The 6,026-nt window shown below is 35.8% G+C and overlaps 1 pseudogene; it reads left to right on the top strand.

Moving 5' to 3' along the window:
* The first annotated feature begins 252 nt into the window (after window positions 1-252).
* Window positions 253-4,850, top strand: LOC123379905 (annotated as a pseudogene).
* The last annotated feature ends 1,176 nt before the right edge of the window (window positions 4,851-6,026 follow it).

The following is a 6,026-nucleotide window of genomic DNA, read 5'->3' on the forward strand; positions in this document are numbered from 1 at the left end:
GCTTTTAAACAGTGAAGTCACCAATGAAAAGCACCAACATATGTAAAATATGGCATGTAAATAGACTATGAAAAGGGAACTTACAATATAAGAGCTGAAACAAGAAAGCAAGAGGGCCGGGGCGCCTGGGTGGCTCAGTCGGTTGGGCGGCCGACTTCGGCTCAGGTCATGATCTTGCGGTCCGTGGGTTCGAGCCCGGCGTCGGGCTCTGTGCTGACAGCTTGGAGCCTGGAGCCTGTTTCAGATTCTGTGTCTCCCTCTCTCTGACCCTCCCCCATTCATGCTCTGTCTCGCTCTGTCTCAAAAATAAATAAACGTTAAAAAAAATTAAAAAAAAAAGAAGGCAAGAGGGTCATCTTATTTAACTTATCTGAGAACATGCACATCAGAGGCTCAAATATTTTACTCCTTGGTGCATGTCAGCAGGTAGCCATGAAAGTACCGTGAGTATTGATTTCTATTCTGTCTGCTATCACAGAACACCATAGACTCAGTGGCTTTATCCATAACAGAAACTTCTTTCTCACAATTTTGGAGGCCAAACAATGCAAGATCAAAGTGCCAGTCAATTCTGTGTCAGCTGAGAAACACTCAAAGATGACTGTCTTCTTGCTGTTTCCTCACATGATGGTAAGGGTGATGTTGCACTCTGGGGTCTCTTTTATAAGGACGTTAATTCCATTCACCTCCCAAAGGCCCCACCTCCAGATGCCATCTCATTGGGGATTAGGTTTCAAACTATGGATTCGAGGGGAACACAAGCATTTGGTCTATAACCTATTACAAATAAACTTTAGTGAGTAGGCAAATTCACAAATGCAGAATCCACAAATAATGGGAATTGACTATAATCGGAGTAGCAAATAAAAGTAGAAAATGGGGCAAAAACATTTGAAGAGATGAAGGTTGAGAATTTTCCAGCACTGGTGAAATATATGGATATTTATATTTGCATATCCCTAGTGCCCCCCAATAAATATAGATCCAAACACTATCACATCCAAGTTAAACTATTAAAATCCGAAGACAAACAAGTAAACTTAAATGCACCCAGAGGAAATAAAGATACAGTAGATTCAAAACATTAGAAATTTTTAACTGAGAACTAATTTCTGAGCAGAAACATTGAAATCAAGAAGACAATGGGTATCTTTATATTTATGAAATTAGGTAAGAAATAACCTAGAAGTCTAGGCCAAATAAAAATATCTTTCAAGAATAAAAGAAATTAAAGACATTTTAAGGAAAAAAAGCCACTTATCACTGACAGGTATATACTACAGGAGAAACTAGAGGAAAGTTAAGAATATTCTTCTAACAGAAAATAATTGAAGATGGAAGGTTGAAAATGTTGAAATGAAGACTAATTGTAGTAATAACTCTGTGGGTAAATATAAAGTAATAACTTACTAAATAAAAATAATGTCTAATACTCTTAACATATATTAAATCACACAAAAAACATAGCATATATATCAGTAAGGAATAAAAATAGTTAAAAATGTGAATTTATTATAAACTTTGTTAAGAGGAAAAAGGTGCCAATTGATGCTAGATTTGATTACTTAGGGATACATACAGTAATATTTAGTATAAACTAAAAAATAGTAAGATAGTAAATAACTTCTGAGTTAATAATAGAAAATGTCACATTATAGAGTAATCAGCCATTTCAAGAGAAGAAAAGACAGGAGAGAAAAGAAACAAAACAGGCAGAGCAAACAGAAAGCATGTGCAGTATACAAGTTTTAAGTTCAAAAGATCAGCAATAATATTGACTAAATACTCTTCCTAAAAGATAAAGATTGTAAAACTTAAGAAAACAGTATGAGTTTAAAAAAATGAAATAAAATTAAAAAAAAACTGAAAAAGTTATAGAAAAGCAACTCTAAATAAAGAGAACTTAGATGTATTTCAGGGAGAAATAAAAGGAAACTTTAGAAAATAATGTTGATTCAAGATAAGAAGATGCTTCAGAATAATAAAATTTTCAATTCACCAGGAAGATACAGTAATTCTAAATGACACCTGGTGTCAAGATGGATAATGACACCTGGCATCTGGTGACATATACAAAATATGGCACGCACTGTGGTAGAGTGTACCAAAACTTAAAAAGTTGACTATAAGCATTATGTTCTTCTGCCAAAATTCAATTATGTGAGAAAAAATAATAAAACCATACTGTAAAATATCCATATATTCAAAATAACTTACAGAAGAAAAAATGTTAATAACAACACCAGGAACATTTTGAACTAATGATACGGAAAGTATTACATATCACAATTGTGAATTCATGAAGTATAGGAAAACTTACATTCTTCAATATGCATATTAGAAACAAGAGAGGTCGCAAATCAATAAATACTTATCTCACAAAAGTAGAAAAAGGATAATAAGTGTAAAGTAAAGAGAAAGAAAACATAACCATAAAGGAAGAAATTAATGAAACAGAGAGTGACAGCAACACAAGATGGCTGCCACCATGGGCTCGGGAGTAAAAGTCCCTCGAAATTTTAGACTGTTAGAAGAACTGGAAGAAGACCAGAAAGGAGTAGGAGATGGCACAGTTAGTTGGGGTCTAGAAGATGATGAAGACATGACACTTACAAGATGGATAGGGATGATAATTGGGCCTCCAAGAACAATTTATGAAAACCAACTATACAGCCTTAAAATAGAATGTGGACCTAAATACCCAGAAACACTCCCCCTTTGTAAGATTTGTAACAAAAATTAATATGAATGAAGGTAATAGTTCTAATGGAGTGGTGGACCCAAGAGTCATATCAGTGATAGCAAAATGGCAGAATTCATATAGCATCAAAGTTGTCCTGCAAGAGCTCCGGTGCCTAATGACATCTAAAGAAAACATGAAACTCCCTCAGCTGCCCAAAGGACAGTGTTACAACAATTGATCAAAAAGAAAAACCACAGGCCCTCCCTCCCCACCCCATTTGGTTTAAGCAGTCTTCATTTTCCAAGGTAGTAAGTTTTCTAGATACATCTTGTAGACCTCAAAGTACTGGAAAGGAAGTCCCGTTCAAAGGCAAGTTATCTTAAGATACTGTAAATGATACTAATTTTTTGTCCATTTAGAATATATAAGTTGTGCTATAACAAATCATCCTGTCAAGTGTAACCACTATCCATATAGTTGAACTTCTGGGATCAAGAAAGTATATTTAAACTGATTCCCATCATAACTTGTGGGGCACATCTAACTCAACTGTGAAAAGACACATCACACAATCACCTTGTTGCTGATTACATGCATGGCCTGGGGTCTCTGCCTTCTCCCCTTATCCTTCTCCTGCCTCCCTGTCTCCCTCCTTCCCTCCCTCCCTGCAACAGCCTTCCAGCTTGGGGTGGCTTGCTAGAGTAGTTGTGAAGGTTTCAGGTCACAGCCTGTGGGACTTCTAGTGGGTATGTGGGGGTTCTCTAGCTGCATCCCTACTTTTTATAAGTCTTAAATGATGCCCCACCGTCACTACCCCAAACCATTGTCCCTTCTTCACTTTCCACCACCACCTTTGGCCAAAGAATAGATTGTAACCCCCTCTGTTCCCCTCTGAAATTGGCCTTTGGTGAGGAATTCAGGGCTCTCTCCATATCTTCTCCCCCACCTTAATTGAGGGGTTCAGCTTTTTCCTTCTTCCTCCTCAACTCCCTTTTTGTACCATCACCACCCAACACTTTCCACAATACTTCCTTGCTTTGGCCAGAAACCATCAGGTAAGGTTGGAAAGAGTCTCTGACTTCCCTCGTTTAGTTTTGGAACCACATTTAGTTCCGCATTTAGTTTTGGAACCTCCACAAGCCTGGGAAGGAATATTGGGTCCTCAGCCCTGCCACCCTCTGCTGTCATCATCAGCTGATGCGTTTTTTTAGCTCAGGTTTCGATAAAGTGAAAAGAACAGGGGTACTCAGACCTGCCAGCTCTCAAAGTTGTTGGTGGTTAAACTTGGAGAAAGGCCACAGAAGACACTTGTAAGCACACACAATCCTTCTGAATGAATTGTTTTCCTGTAATTGCTTTTGCTTTTAAAAATTGAAGAAGTTTTAAACAGGGTTGTCATGTGGACATCTAGTTTGGAATGTGGCAACTGGAACAAAAAGAACCTTGAATTCGGTTCATACTTTGGTTTTGGTGCTGCTGCTTCTCACGGTCCTTAGGAGGGATTGAAAAAGAAATGGGTGTGCACAGCAGATCTCTGAAATTGGCAGGCTTGACTTCGTGGCAAATTGCTGTGTTTTTCCACTTTTCTGTTCAGGACCACTATATGCGGAGATGTGGATGCATACTGAAATAAAAGCGATTCATTCTGTTCTAAAGTGTTTTGTTTTGTATACTTTAGTGTTTGTGTAAAACCACCTTTTGAAGCAGCAGCTATCAAGTCTGAAAAGCAATCGATATTTCCATTAATCTTTTTCTAGGGGAAACCTTAGTTCTAAGGTTTTAACATCCTGTAAGTAAGGTTTAACATAACAGTATTCCATAAGCAGCCTTTTTATTGTCAGACCATTGCCTGATTTTAATATAATAAAAAAAAGTGGGTTAAAAAAAAGAAACTAATGAAATAGAGTATTCGCAGAATGAAATGGTCTGTATTTGAAAGACCAAATAAAAGATAAATATCTTGTGAGGCTGATTATTAAAAAAATATATATATATAATATAAAGAATGCAAAGGGTCATCATTAAATATTACAATAATATTAAAGTAATAATAAGATATCATAAGGAATCTTATGTGAATAAAATTTAAACTAGAGATAAAAATGCATATATTCTTGGGGCACCTGGGTAGCTCAGTCAGTTAAGTGTCGGACTCTTGATTTCGGTTCAGGTCATGATTTTGTGGTTCCAGGGATCGAGCCCCACATCTGACTCTGTGCTGACAGCACAGAACTTGCTCAGGATTCTCTCTCCCTCTCCTTCTCTCTCTGCCATCCCCCTACTCATGTTTTGTGTCTCTCACTCCCTCTCTCTCAAAAAATAAAAATAAAATAAATTTTAAAAATGCATATATACCTTAAAAATATTTTATCCTATGTGTTGCAAGAGAAAATGGGAAAGTATGACATTTTTTTAATATTTAATTATAGAAAAATTTATAGAAAAACATTGAAGGAAACCTCAGCTATGTTCATAGAGAATTCAGTAACAAAAGAATGTCAGTTCTTTCAAAACTGTTGTATAGAATTAAAATTACTTAAATATAAATTCCACCAGGGATTATCATGTATTTAAAATGTAACACTGAAAATGTATTGATTGTGGGTATTATATTTTTGTGGTAAAACTATAAAGAAAATAAGAAAATAATCCACTACAGTGGTTATCTGGGGGTGACAAAGGAGAATATGGTTAGTGAAAGACACAGAAATTGGCGAAGTTCTATTTCCAGTTGGTTTGAAATAACCACATGTTCGACTTTTAAATTATTGTTTTTTTTAAATTTTTTAAATTAAAAAAAAATTAAATTTATATCCAAATTAGTTAGCATATAGTGCAACAATGATTTCAGGAGTAGATTCCTTAGTGCCCTTTACCCATTTAGCCCACCCCCATCTCCTACAACCCCTCCAGTAACCTTCAGTTTGTTCTCCATATTTATGAGTCTCTTCTGTTTTGTCCCCCTCCCTGTTTTTCTATTTGTGTTTCCCTTCCCTTATGTTAATCTGTTTTGTTTTTTAAAGTTCTCACTTGAGTGAAGTCATATGATTTGTGTCTTTTTCTGACTAATTTCACTTAGCATAATACCTTCCAGTCCATGTAGTTACAAATGGCAAGATTTCATTCTTTTTGATTGCTGAGTAATACTCCATTATATATATATATATATATATATATATATATATATATATATATATACATACACACACACACACACACACACACACACATACATATCACATCTTCTTTATCAATTCATCCATCGATGGACATTTGCGCCCTTTCCATACTTTGGTTATTGTTGATAGTGCTGCTATAAACATTGGGGGGCATATGTCCCTTT

This window comes from Felis catus, chromosome C2 (genome assembly GCF_018350175.1).
Source record: "Felis catus isolate Fca126 chromosome C2, F.catus_Fca126_mat1.0, whole genome shotgun sequence".
Classification (NCBI taxonomy): domain Eukaryota; kingdom Metazoa; phylum Chordata; class Mammalia; order Carnivora; family Felidae; genus Felis; species Felis catus.